This window comes from Thermothielavioides terrestris, chromosome 2 (assembly GCF_000226115.1).
Source record: "Thermothielavioides terrestris NRRL 8126 chromosome 2, complete sequence".
In the NCBI taxonomy this organism is placed as follows: Eukaryota; Fungi; Ascomycota; class Sordariomycetes; order Sordariales; family Chaetomiaceae; genus Thermothielavioides; species Thermothielavioides terrestris.
In genome coordinates this window covers 471988-487564 of record NC_016458.1, presented here as the reverse complement: position 1 = coordinate 487564, position 15577 = coordinate 471988, and positions in this window count along the sequence as shown.

Below are 15577 nucleotides of genomic sequence, written 5' to 3'. Positions count from 1 at the left end.
TGGACTAGGAGCGCCTCCTTAGTAGCGACCTAGTCAAGGACCTTAGGGCACTAGTATAGGTAGCCCTTAAGAAGATAGTACTCGATCCCTACCTCTAGGAAGAGGAGACGCTTATCTATACGCTTATAAAGAGGCTAGACTACCTTAAGATGCTTTATACACTAGTACAAAAGCATCTTTAGGCATATAGATTACCTACATCATTTAGCTAGACGTTACTTTCAGTATAGCACTATAGCAAATGCCCTTATAAAGAGCTTATAAAGCCTAGACGTCTACTTCGCCTACTACTATACGACCTATACGACTATACCTTCGCTTATAAGTATAAGTATCTAGTATAGTGGTAGAGCTAAGATATATATATCAAGGAGGTAGAGGAGTATAAAAGATGGTAGGATTAGCTACTATAGCCAATCGGACCTTCGTAAGCTGAGCGAGCTATATATAGGGAGTAGCTCAAAGAGTAGCGACGATAAGAAGCGCCTACTAAGAGAGCTTTTAAGGTATAAGCTTGCCTATAGGAGCGTATAGCAAGCTCGAAAGGGAAGTGTAGATTAAGGTAATAGACTACCTAGATATAGGGGGACCTAGTTTTTCTACTTTTCTATTTGTCTTAGAGTATTATATTCGTTGTTAGGGGGTCTAGCCCTCTAATTATATATATTTAAGTAGGCTAAGCCTATCTTCTTTATTATTAAGTAAGACATTAAGTAGTTGTCAATATATATTCGTTGACACTACATTAGTGGTCCTCCTTCTTCTAAGAAGGCTATTAAGCCTCTCCTTTCATTGTTCTACCTCTATCTAGACGATAGGCATTTAAGCTATTAAGCTCTGACTATATTCTTATTGTCTTTTATCTTTCTACTATATCCCACTAGACGTACTTGAGCTATATATCTTCCCCTTAGGAGATATCCTTCCTACTACTCGATATACACTATCTTCATCTATCTAGAGGTACACTGTATTCCTTTAAGAGCTATCTTATACGCCTGATCCTAGGTATAGTAGGGTAGGTTGGTGTAAAGGTTTTGTACCATTTCACTATTAAGTGTGTATACCGCCTTTGCCTTATACCCCTTATACGTCTATTCCGCCCCTATATATACTCGCCCTGCCTATATACCTATTTAAGGATAAGGAGGAGGACCTACTAGATATAGGACCTATTATAGAGCTAAAGTAGATAATGCCGCTTATATATCTTATTGTCTTTTTATATATAGCTATATTCTATTTAGTTTTAAGAGGATAACTAGACTTAGGTATATTGTAATTTCTCTATACCTAGGTAGTTATATTTATCTAAGTTGTTAGTCTTTATAGGGTAGTTTATATACGAATATAACGTTTCCCCTTTCTCCTCTAGTTTAATATTAGCCTATTGTTGTACTATATATCTCTCTATTCCTACTTAAACTTGTTAAATATAGTAGTATCTAAAAAGTTCTCTAAAGGCTTTTACATTAGTTTATTATAACCTACCTACTTAATGTATATATTATAGTTGTTCCCTCTTCCCCTTACGTTCTAAGCTTTAAAGATTGCCTCTACCCTATACTCTTACTAGGAAATACCCTCTTTTAATATAACCTATATAGGGTCTAGTCCTTTATTTATAACTTTCTATAAAGGGAGTAGGTCGGAGGCTATTTACTTAACTAGGTTAATATAGAAAGTTAGGTATAGGCTATTTAATATATTAAGCATTATCGTTAAAGGGATAGGCACTATAACTACCTTGTACTTAGCATTTAGCTAGTTAAGCTTCTTACTAAGGCAGTTTATCTTTATATTATATAAGAAGAGCTATACCTTGTCTTTAACCTAGAACCGCTTAGCTAGGCGACAGGAGTAGTTTATATTTGCCTATTGCCGTTGTTATATATATACAATAGCTACTTAGGTCTATTCTATTCCCTCCTTTAGATAGCGAAGGAACCTAGTAGTATAGCCTTCTAAGGAGGCTATAAGCGTCGTTAAGATCGTAATAAGTTGTATAGGACTTATATTAAACCTATAGAGAAGGTAGTTTAGACTTACTCTAATTATAGACAAGTCCCTATTATTAAATATAAACTAGTAAGCTAGGAGATATTTAAGCTAGTTGTACTATATAAAAGAAACAAAGATCTAAAGGATCGCCTATACCTTTTAATTAACCTACTTTGTCCCTCTATTCGTCTAGGGATAGTAAGACGTTGACAAGAGCTACTCTACCTTTATCGCCTTATATAGTATAGTCTAGAACCTACTTAGCTAGTCTAACCTATAGTCGGTTATAATTTAAGTTAGGAACCTATAGAAACGCTACTATATATTATAGAACTAAAGGGTATACTTTTCTACTTCTATCGAATATATCGTCTTAAGCTATATATATTTAAAGAGGTAGTCGATAATTACTATAAAGTAGCTAAGCGCCCTCTTATCCCTTATAGGGAGGTTGGTTATAAAGTTAATAAAGATCTACTTTTAGAAGCGATTAGAGATAGGCAAAGGTTATAAAAGCCTTTAATATAGTTGTTGAAAGATTTTACTTTAGTAGTACTAATTATAGTTCTTAACGAACTACTTTATATTAGACGATATAAGATCCTAGTAGTAATCTCTCTAAAGTATTTTAAATAGCCTATTACGCTCTAGGTATCTCGATATAGCTAAGTTATAGATCTGCTAGATAATCATAGTAGTTAGAGGCTCTTATATAGGGAGCTAGAGACGACTATAGAACTAGAGTATACTTTATATATTGAAAGAGCAGTTTATAATCTAGGTCTACACTATATTTATTTCCTTTAAAAACTTCTAGGCTCTATTATAAATAGCTTAGAGCTAGTAAGTATAGTGCTTATCTCTAACAATACCCTTATCCTATAGGGTAGTAAGCTACTTATCCTCGAAGAGCGTCTTTCCTATAGGTAACCTAGCCTCCTCTTATATACTAGTCTAATACACTTTAATTAGAGGAAGTAGCTAGGCAATATACTGAAATGGTGCAAAACTTCTATACTAACCTACCCTACCACACCTAGGACCAAGCGCGCGAGATAGCTTCCAAAGGAATACAGTGTCCCTCTAGACAGATGAAGATAGTATATATCAAGTAGTAGGAAGGATATCTCCTAAGAGGAAGACACGTAGCTTAGATACATCTAGTGGGATATAGTAGAAAGATAAAAGACAATAAGAATGTAGTTAGAGCTTAATAGCTCGAATACCTATTGTCTAGACAGAGGTAGAACAACGAAAGGAGAGACTCAATAGTCTCCTTAGAAGAAGGAGGGCTACCAATATAGTGTCAACGAATATATATTAATAACTGTCTAATATCTTGCTTAATGACGAAGAAGATAGGCTTAGCCTACTTAAATATATATAATTAGAGGGCTAGACCCCTTAGCAACGAATATAATGTACTGAAATAAATAGAAAAACTAAATCCCTATATCTAGGTAAGCTATTACCCTAATTTACACTTCCCTTTCAAGCTTACTATACGCTCCTATAGGCAAGCTTATACCTTAAAAGCTCCTTAGTATACGCCTCTCATTGTCGCTACTCTTTAAGCTACTCTCTATATATAGCTCTCTTAGCTTATAAAGGTCTAGCTAGCTATAGTAGCTAATTACGTCGTCTTTTATACTCCTCTACTTCTTTAATATATACGTCCTATCCTTGCTACTATACTGGATATTTATACTTATAGGCGAAGGCGTAGTTGTATAGGTTATATAGTAGTGGACGAAGTAGCTATTTAGGCTTAGTAGGCTTCTTACAAAGGCGTTTACTATAGTATTATACCGAAGGTGATATATAGCTAGATAATATAGGCGATCCTTATACTTATAAATGCTTCTATATTAGCGAGTAAAGTATTTTAAGATAGTTTAGCCTCCTTATAAACGTATAGATAAGCGTCTTCTCTTCTTAGAGGTAGGGATCGAGTACTATTATCCTAAGTATTGCCTATACTAGGGCCCTAAGCTTTTTGATCTATATACTACTAAGGAGGTACTCTTAGTTGAACTTATCTATAGGGGTATCGACGAGCCTTCGAATCGTAGTTGCCTATATTATAGCGATCTCTATAATCTTAGTCTCAACGTTCGCCTAGGTCGATATATTGTTAAGATCTTCCACTAGTATAGCCAATAGCTTTGAAGTAGTATTCTAGTCCTCTAGTCGAAGTGGCAGAATAGCTCTAGGTACTAAAAACGTAGTCTACAACTATCGTCTAAGGTCGTCTATAAGGTCTTGCGAAGATAGCCCATTGTTTAGTTGTCTATCTAGTAAGAGCTTTACGATCCTATAGTAGTACGCCTAGTACACTACCTCTTACTTTGATTAGAGTATAAGGATTAGCTATATAGTAGTGATTAGTCCCTTTTTACTCTAGTTAGGGATCTAGGCCTATTTAAATACTACTAAGTATATAGCTAAGATCTTAAGTTCTATATCGCTAAAGTGGTCGTAGATATATATAGGTAGGTCGTTGAGCCTAGGAATATCTAGTTTATTAGGCGTAAATACGTCGTTGCTTTAGAGGACTTTAATCACCTTGTCTTCGTTGTACTCTAAGAGTATAGGCTATATAGGTTTTTAGGTCGGAGATAATAGGTCTAGAGAGAGTTTATATATCTTGCCTTTGTTCTACTATAACGAAGGGATTCCCTTAGTATAGAGTAGACAATCCTTGAAGGTACTAAGAGTATTCTTATAAGCTTCTAACTATAAGTGCAATATATACTACTATATAACCTTTTTACTATCTCCCTAATACGGTTAGAGCTAGGGTATCTTAAATTGTATTAGTCTATTTAGAAGGCGAGGCTAGAGCTTTTAAAGAAAAGCCTATATAGACTTTAAGGAGAACTATCTATACTCCTAACCTATACTTTGCCAAGGGTAGTAGACGATTATCTCCTTATATAGCTATAATTAAAGGAACTTATAGACGGACTAGAAGGCGATCTAGACCTTTAATAAGATGTTAGTATACGTCTCTATACTTTTAAGTATAGAGTTGAAGTAGTAAAGCTAGCCTATAACTTAGTCGAAGATCGTAATAGCCTAATACCTTCCGTCGACGAAGTAAAGAAAGACCTAGAAACGATAATAGTTGGCAATGACCTTCTAGTTAGACCAATAGAACTCCTTTGGTATAGGACTAATATCCGAGATAGGCTATAGGTAGAATTAGAGATAGTCCTTATAAAAACGAAAAAAAAACTATATAATGTCTAGGATTATTTAGCCCTTTAACTATTTCTTAGTAAATAGTATACTTTTTATATTGAAGAGTGAAATACTTATATTTGTAAAGCTAATTTTAAAAAACTGATCTATTATATACTTTCCTTCTAGCTAGCCTAAGAACAAGTAGCTTATAATCTTAGGGTTTATACTAAGCTAAGGGCTTTGAATCTAGTTAGGCCGCTAGTTGATTATATCTTATAGGTACTTCTTTAGGGTTTATAGAAATAGAAAAAGCTTAGGACTAGTCTCCCTAGGGTAACTTAGTATCTTTAAGTCTAGCTCTTGCCTTACAAAGGAGGCGTAATATCTCGTTTAATTGCTATCTTCGATAGGCTTCTATAAACTTAGTAGTATATAAAACTTAAGCTTTCTAAGTAGCTACTTCTATCCTAGGGCGGTAGTTATATTAGCCTAAGATTGTATAGGCCCTACGAAATCGAGAATCTTACGACGATCTATAATAATACTTACGATAGTATATAAAAATTTAGCTCGATAGAAAAGTCGCTCTTTAGGTAGAAAGATTTAGATTGATTAAAGTGGTTATAAGAAAATCTAAGGTATAGTAGGCGAGGTAAAAGAAATGGTTAATTATAAGAGAGCTAATAGGAAGATTAAGAAAAGGGGTAAGCAAGCCTTTAAAGATAGGAAGGCTGTTTAGCTCTTTCTTAATCTAGGTAAAAGAAAACGGATAAGGCCTATAGTACCCACTGATTAGCTAGAGATAGGCTAGAAAAGAGCGTTTACCTCCTAAATTCTTAAGGCCTTCCTCTTCTCCTTACTATCTTAGAACTATTTCCTTCCTCTAATCTTCTTGCTACTTTATTTTAGTACCCTCGTCTCTTTAGGTAGATTGGGTTTTTAGTAGTTGGGTCTTCTACTTCCCTTTCGAATTTATATATAGCTCTTATATACGAATTTATAATTTAAAAACCAAGATGTTGAACAACTAACGTATTTACAACGTCTTATAGGAAATCACTAATAAAGTAGACGATTAGAGGCTATTATTGTATAGGATTACGAACTACTAGATCGATCTTTCGCTAGTGCTGAAAACGAATATTTTTATAGCCTAGAAGTACGTCTAGGTAGTCTAGAGTAAAATAAGGGATTTACTAATACTGAAAGATAAATGCTATACTAACGAGTATACTACGATCTTAGTTGAATACAAGGCTATCTACAATATAATCAAGATCTTCCGACTAAACGTTAGGCTGCTATATATCTAGTAGGTCCTACTAAGCAACTAGTAAGATCAATGTAGGATATAGCGATCAGTTTATATCGACGATAGGCTAGTTAATATAATTGAATAGCATTATAATACTTTAGTCCTTTGTTTAATATATATAGAGTATTATAATAGTAGACTGCTTAGGCGTTGGATATACCATCTTACTATATACTTAAACCGAGCTTTAGCTCTTTTGATCTAGGTATAGGGTTATAAGTAAGTGCTATACTTCCCTTTTATACTCGCCCTCTAGGCAGAGGAAGACTGACACTTCTATAGCAATAAAGTTCTTTGCTAAAGCTACGAACTATTGTACTAGCGTTCGACAACTCCTTTTAACGAAGATAGGGATATCTATATAACTTAGCCCTTTAATAGCTACACTTCTTTTACTCCTCTCTTTGCCAATAAGTATACCAATTGTATTTGTTGGAAAGGCTAGAGAAATTAATACCAAAGTTGGTATTTTAGTAGCCTTTAGTATATCGAAGGTAGGATCGAAGAGTATTACTTCATTGCTTAGAGGAGTATAGCAATAGGTAGTTATTCGAATAGTAGGTTCACTAGTCGTTAAGAGGCTTGACAACTAAGCAAGTGGTTCCACTTTTATAAAAGTGGAGAATAGATAGTTCCACTTTTAAAAGTGGAGAAAGTGGATATATTGATAAAAGTGGAGGTGTGATAAGATAAGAGTGGTTGTGTATATAGAAAAAGTGTTGTGCATAAGGAAAAAGAAGAGAGGTCAAAGGTAGGAGGTTGAACCTCGATATATAGACTTCTTCTCTCCCAGTTATTGCCCGTTTCACAGGCCCACTTTTATTCCACTCTTGGACCCACTTATAATCGTCATTAGGATCTACAGTAGACCTACTTTTATTCGTCATTGGGCCCACTTTTATATTCCTATTCATTGGTTCAATCTTTGCAACTAAGAACCTTAGTACCGATCTTCGTTGTTCGAGATTGTTCGATCGTAACCCTAACCCTTTAAGCTTATTATAAGCTTATCTTATCTTATCTTGCTTATATAAGCAGTGTTTGCTACTTATATAATCAACTTATATAAAGTTGATAAAATAACTTTTCGTTATTTTTATTATAAAGGTCTTTTAAATAGGAATCATTTTTAACAATATTTAGTCGAAGAAGGAATATATCTAGACTTACGTCTGTAGGAACGACTAGAAGTACCTAGCTTAGGACTTGATCTTATAAGGCTATCTCCTATATAATCTAAGGAATGATCCTAGTTTAAAGCTATACTTAGAAGAAGTAGGCTAAGAGTGGTTTATCTCGCTAGAGGATACTATTAAGGAGTAGATAGCGTAGTACTAGGTTAACTATAAGAGTTTATATTATTAAGGGACGGAGATAATAGATAGGGATAGGCAAGGGTAGGATATAGTCTAGGAGCTTAGCCTATAGATAGTAGATTAAGAGACTATATACCCTAATCGTAGATTTTTCTTAGCCTTGACTTTGGCTCTAAGAAACTTAGTCCTATATAATAGAAACTATCTATCTAAAGGGTAGAAGTGAAAAGAAAAAGGTATAAATGACTATAAGGCTCCTAAGAGTAGGATCACCCCTTAGGAGGAAAATTTAGGTACTAGTGAAAAAGAATAAGGTCCTAAGGGCTAAAAACGAGCGAAGGACAGTAGATAGATAAAGACTAAGTAAGACGTAGTTGATAGAGATATTATTAGCGAGTAGGAGGCTAATATAATAATGGGTATTAGGAAGGAAATATAGCTAAACGTTAGTAAAACTATTGGAGGCGGCAGCTTCTATATCCTCTCTCCCCTTCTAGAATGTACGTCCTTATATATTTAGAGGGCTAATATTAAAAACTAGATAGCTTTCTATAGGAGATTTCGATAATAAGTTTCTAACAAGGTTGTTCCTTCTTTACCCCCTTTATAGTCGAGCGAGTCTAGCTAGCCTAAAGCGTTATAGTACAACTAGGGGTTTCTTTCTCAAGGACCTCCTCCTTAACTATAATTGTAGCATCCTCTATACTATCCTCTCTTAGTAATCTATCGTTGCAACTACTTATATTATAGACCTTGTTGTAATCTAGAATTATAATACTGTTATAGGGAAGCCTATTTAGGTAATTAGCGTAGCTACCTAGGCTAGTAAAGACGTAGGCGTAGTCTCCCTCTGTCTAGTTGAGGCTAGTGTTATTGGCGACGCTATATTCCCCTTCGCTATCGTTAGTAGGCGTCGAGTAACGTATACTTATAATATTTGCGCCTTTGCTATAATTATTGTCATTGTTAGTAGCTCTTAAGTGGCTAACGTTTATAAAATCCTGCTCCTCGTTGCTATAGCCCCTATTATTAACCTCGTTGTAGTACTTACCGTTATAGTGCTCCTCTCTACAATAGAATAGGGCTAGCCTATCTACTTCTAGCTAGATATTATCTAGTTTAAAGAATTTCTTTATATAGTTTAGAGGATATAGCGTCTAGATAGGTATATTGTCTAGGGTCTCTAGGAAGTAAGTATCCTAGTCTTTAATCATCTAAATATAGAATAGGCTAAACTAGTAGTACTCTAGCTTCTAAACTAAGCTTATATCTAGCTAGTATATATTGTTGTAGACGAGGACGAGATTATCAATAGATATAACTACATTTTTAGGGCGAAATTTACATTTATAGGCTTTATTATAGCGTTTAGCTATCTTTTTATAGGCTATAGCAACCTATTTGGTAGTAATCTTATAATTATATTCTACTTTCTAGAGGATATAGGTATAGAGGGCAATGAGCTTTATATAGACTTTTATAGGATCTTCTTCTTTTAATTAGGCGTAGATAGAGTCCTAGATAAGAATTTACTATATAAGAACATTAAACTCGACTAGACTAATAGGCTTATAATTATAGGTAAAAAAGAAGGGAGATATTCTATAAAAGCCTCTAACAGTTGTACGATCTATATATAAGATATATAGAAGGAGCTCCCTCTACCTCTTTCCTATACTATTAGTCATCTTTATAAACGAGGTAGTAATTGGGATATAGCTAGCTTTATTTATACTATTTATATACGAATTGTATAGCGAGATAATAACTCTTTTAATACCTAGCTTATAAAGGATCTCCTTGACTTCGCCTTTGAACTTAGAGCCTTTGTCGACAACTATAACTATAGGGTAATCCTAGTGACAAAGGATATATCGTAAGATAAAGGACTTAATAGACTTAGAGGACTTGTTTAGTAGGATCTTAGCTTTAATATATTTTATAAGATTGTTATAAGCCTCGATAAGGAAATACTTTTTCTCCCTATAGCTAGATAGTATATATTAGATATCGAGGTGCCATTTAATAAAAGGAAAAGGCGGAGGAGCTATCTAGCCTACCGCTTCCTTAAACCTCTAGGCATTGTATACTTAATATAGGGTATAAGCCTAAATCTAGTTTACTATATCTTTATATATACTACGCTAATAGTAGTAGTTCGTCATTTGTTAGTATATTGGCTCCCTCCTACAATGGCCAACCTCATTGTAATACTAGTCGAAGATTAAACGCCTCTCCTTAGGGGTGTTAACAATATATCTATAACACTATATATAATTTGTACTTTAGAGGAAAAAGTGACGATCCTCAACAAAGTACTTTAACGCTTCTCTTTTAAGTTAACGCCGCTTCTAGTATAGACTGTAGCTAGGCGGAGCTTCTATCGTCGATAGGAAGTAGGCGATATCCTAGGAACACTAGGAGTAACTATCTTAAAGGTAGATAGGTTCTAGCTTCCCTTCTAGATATAAAGTCTCTTCGCCTATATAGTTAACAAAGATTTAAATGTCGATCTAGTCGTTGATATCCTTCTTCGACTTCTTCTCTATATAGTTAGAGGGCTTAGGCGACTTGTAGAATAACGCATTGGCTATAACGTTTTTAGGACCTAAGATATACTTGACTTCGAAGTCGAATAGGTAGATCTAAGTAATCTAGTGTATTATAAAAGTACCTAGAATATCGTTTATAGTACTATTAAGCTAATAGATTAGAACTAGAGTATCGGTCTCTATAGTGAAATATATGTTAAAGAGGTAGTAGTAAAAACGCTTTAGGAGGAAGAGTAGCCCCTTTAGCTCTCTCTTTATAGTATTATATCGCTTCTTTACCTTTAACTAGATACTGCTCTTAAACCTATATAGGTGTCTCTTGCTATTAGGACTGACCTACTCGAGTATACCTCCCTAGCTAAAGATACTAACGTTGTAAACTAAGAAGATTATACTATATCGTAGATCGCTATAGATAAGCGTCGTAAGAACCGAAGTAGTAGTAACTTTCTCTTTTAGCTTATCTATCGCCTTCTACTTAGTAGGCCCCTAAGTCTATTTAGCGTCTTTCTTTATTAGGGTATAAAGAGGAATTACAATGATTATAAAGCCTTTAATCTAGATCTAGTAGTATCTAACTATTCCAACGAAGGTATATACCTCTTTAACGTTAGAATAGGTCTTCTACTCCTTTATCTTAATCACCTTCGCTTCCTTAGGAAGGCGCTTGTTAGGTGTATAAAGATAACTAAGTAGGACCGCTTTTGGCTATACCTACTTCGACTTTACTATAGCGATAGTTATATCTACTAGCTCTATATTTAATAATATTATATCGATATTCTTAAGATATTCGACAATAAATTTACAATATCCCCTTCTATCTAGATGGCCATTATAATTAGATTGAGGACCTTTTACTACGATATTGTCTAGGTAGACTCGATAGACATTTAGGATAAAGGTACTAAAGATCGTTGTTATAGCTCGCTAGAACTAAGCAATAGAATTTATATCTTCTATTAGTAACGTATATATATAGAAGAGCTTAATTAACGTTGAAAAGGTCGTTAAATTATAGCTCTACTTATTGAAATTGACCTAAGTTATAACTAGAGAAGAGATCTAGGAGAGATATTAGCTTATAGCTATCAAAGTCCTTAGTAAATTCCTTTATAGTAGGTAGGACGAAAGTATCGTAGATCGTTATAGCATTGGCCTTTTAAATATTATTAATAAGCTATAATCTACTATCCTTTTTAAGAACAAGGAACTAGTTATTATAGTAGTTTATATAGTTGTATTCGATAATCTTATATATCTACCTCTCTCTAAATAGATCAATGACCTTCTATATTAGTAGCTTTGAAATTAAAATAGACTTGCTCTACTAGGCCTTATATAGGATAGTCTTAATATATTAAAGTAGGATAATATCCTTATAGATACGCTTATATTTAGTAAAATCCTATATAAGTGTAGCTTCTTAGTTTTATAAGATCTTAGTAAATATCTCCTTTTCTAGCTTATTAAGGAATCCGTCTATAGTAGTAAATATCGTTTAAAGGCGCTCCTTAGTAAGTTTCGAGCCTAGCTTAAGATCTAAGAAACAAAGGACTATAAGATCGTCCTATTCCTCTTTGAACTATATCTTTACCTTAGCCTTTATAAGCTACTTCTCTTACTATAATAGGTCTCCTTTCGATATAGAGCTATCTAATAGTGCTAAATCGACTAGTCGAACCTTATTCGTAATATTCTTCTAGAATATAAACGTCTTTAAGGTACATCTAACCTTATACTCGAACCTCCGCCTTAGTCTCCAGTTAGAAAAGGGGTTTCTAATCAGGGTCCCCCTCTTCCCTTTTAAATAAGATAACAATTCGATCTTTGTCTATCTAGATAGAGAAGATAAAGAATAAGAACGTACAATGTGAAAAAGAGTATTAAAGAGTAGTATATAGGACTTCTATAAAACGAAACGAAAAACCGCTTTACTTATATTACCGTTAAAGAAACTAAGGGCAGTCTCGCCTTCCTTTATCTTTGCCTAGTTAAGGATTCTTTTAGGACTCTTCGTCAATCCTTGGAATTACTTCTAAACGGCTAGTTACATTAGAGATAGTAGACAATTCTACTAGATAATCTTCTTAGAGACGATATATACCTAGACTATCTTTCTCTCTATAAGTAGATTAGTAATAATTAGGTTGCTATTATAGTAATCAAAGGTTAAAGCAATATCTTTGACGAATAGTATACTAAGGATTACTTTGTATCTACTAGCGATGTCCTTAGTTATAAAGAAATGAAGGTTAATACCGACTCCGCCTACGTAAAGAGTGACCTAGGTCTCTCTAAAGAATAGTACTAAGCTATAAAGACCCTTTAAGACGACCTTAGTAGGCTAGTACAGTAGTATATACTTCTTAATAATGCTTATTAAGATATAGTTGTACTTTGAACTAGAGTCGATCAAAGCGAGATACTTATTATAATAACCTTTTTTAAACTAGATATATAGAGTAGAAAGCGACTATACTCTTGTTATCGTACTAAGTTCTATACGCTATAAGACTAAAAGCGTTAAGATAGACTTCTATAGTAGAATATAGATATAATCGTCAATATCTCTAGGTAGACCTTTATAAATCTAATGCTCCTAAAGGCTTCCTATATAAATACCCTATATACCGTCCTTAGTAACTCCGAAGATTATTAGAACCGTCTTAGTCTAACTAGAGCAAGGACTATTAAATATATTTACATTAGTATATAGAGCTTATATATAGACCTCTATATCTTTTAGTATAGTAGCTAGTCTATTAGGTTTAGAAACATTAAACTCTTTATAGTCGATAACCTCAATATTAGTGGAAATGCTCTATAGATATACAATTAGAGCGTCCTTATACTTAGGCGAGATGTAAACTAAGTTGTTAAAGGTTAGACTGGTTTTCGCTTTTATTATAGTATAGATCGTATCCTTTATATATAGAGGCAATATAGCAACCTTTAGTGTAGGCGGCTTAGACTATAGCTCCTCTTTCTTTATACAATTTGTTGTAGCTAGGTTCTTAAAGATAATTATATAAGGAGGCTCCGCTAGAGGTATAGGAGTACCGCCTATTTAAAAGTCATCTTCTCTTTCGTCCTTAGCGAATCGACGTTTAGTAGACAATATACTTTGAAGTATAATCTCCACTTCCTTGTCCACTTCCTCTTTAGCTTCTCCCTTTGTCTAGTTAAAAAAAGGAAGAGGCAATCGATAGAATTTATTAGCCTTTAGTATAAGCTATAGGACAACCTTCTAAGTTAAAATATAACCTCCTTCTAATAGAACTATATAAAACGACAACTAATTAGACGCTATATAATAGAAAGCGGAGGTAAGCTTAGGCTCCTCTTCGTATATAAGACGATTGATCGTTGTCTAGACGGTCGTAGGCTCCTAATATAGCTTAGGCTACTAGAGGTAGTACTTATTCAATACTAGGGATATATCTAGCTTAAATAGGTGGCTATTTAGGCGCTTATACTCACGATAGTACACCTAGTATATAGGATAACTGTTATACTATAGGCAATAGGCTATATATATAAGGACGAGCTAGCTAATCTTATCGACCTCTTATATACTATTAACATTTGTCTTTATAAAGGTAATTATCTCAGCTAGTGTATAGCCCTTCTTACTCTTATCGCTAAGGCAATAGTCTATACCCTTATAATATATTAGACCTATAGCTATAGCTTTTATAGCTACTATATATTTAAGGACTATATAGTTAGAGTTACTATAATAGTAGCAATAGCTAAAGCTTATAGGTCTACTATAGCTAGGAGGACGACTATTAATATATAGGCTAGCGACGAAGCTAATACGTCTCTCCTATAAGCGGCTCCGTTGTTAGAAATATATTTAGAGAACCTCGATCTCGTTAGGAGTAGGATCAATTCTATATAAATGGAGAGCTTCGATCTTTCGTTTAAACTACTTAGCGATCTTCTACTTCTAGATATATAGACGTTAGAGCTAATTAGCTAGATCGTCGATATTGTTAAGCGTAGATATAAGAGCTTTCTTTAGCTCCTCCTCTTTTTACTCTTATAGCTTAAGAGTCGTCTTAACAGTAGGTGTAGCTAGAGGCGAGTAGTACTTCTATAGATCGATCTTATATTTATAGGTCTTAAGAAAGAGGTCTCTTATATTAAGACCCTTCTAAAGAGTATCCTAAATGAACTTAAGGAAGTCTACTTACTTTGTAGTATAGATAGAGTCCTTATCGTCCTTCTTTAGGGTATACTAATAGTCTTTAAGAGCTACTTAGATCCACTAATTAAATGTATACTATATAGTTAGAACGATTATATACTATAGCTCCTTACGAACTTTGGTAGAGCCAATAGTGTATATATAGTCGATTAACTCGAAGTGGTTATAGATAACCTTGTTAACTAGCTAGTATCTCCCTTCGATTAGATTATAAAGGTAACCTCTATTACTATACTATTTAGGATTGTCGCCCTTTTAGCGTTTTAGGAACTTAGCTTTAAAAGCTGCCTAGGTCTCTTAGTCCTTTTTCTCCTAATGACAGATAATAGGCTAGATTATAGTATTATACTAAAGCTTAAATAGATATATATAGGTCTTGTTATTAGTAACCTAATAAGCCTTATATATCTCTTCGAAGATCTCGATCTATTGTATAGCATTTTAACTAGAGAAGTAGCCTTAAAGGCTAGCCTTCGCTAAGGTCGGAAAGGTTATATTAAATATAGTAGTAAAAATATACTTAGTTATCTTTTTTAGAGCTTTGGCTTCGGAGAGACTAGAAGGTATTATTGTAGATACCTCTATATAGATAGGTGGAGTAGAGGTATCTAGCGAAGACAGAAGAGGTGTCTACACCGTTTTAGCTAGGTCTTCTTCACTTAGTATACTTTAGAAAGGCTATAAGACAGATATATCCTTAGACTCTCCTTTAGAGGTTAATATTAAGATTAATAGTGTTATAGAGGTCGATAGGATTCCTAGAGCTTCTATAGATAGTATATATATATATCGTTGGAGTCTAGTCATTAAACGTTTAGCTATCGTCTTCGAGAAAGGCAACGACTATATCGATAGACTATAAAAAGACTAATATATATACTTCTATAGGAATGTCGACTCCTTCGACATCTATCTAAAGGGAGAAAACCTCTTAAGAAGCTAGGTTCCTTTAGAATATATAGTCTAAATGCTCTAAAGGATAACTATAGGT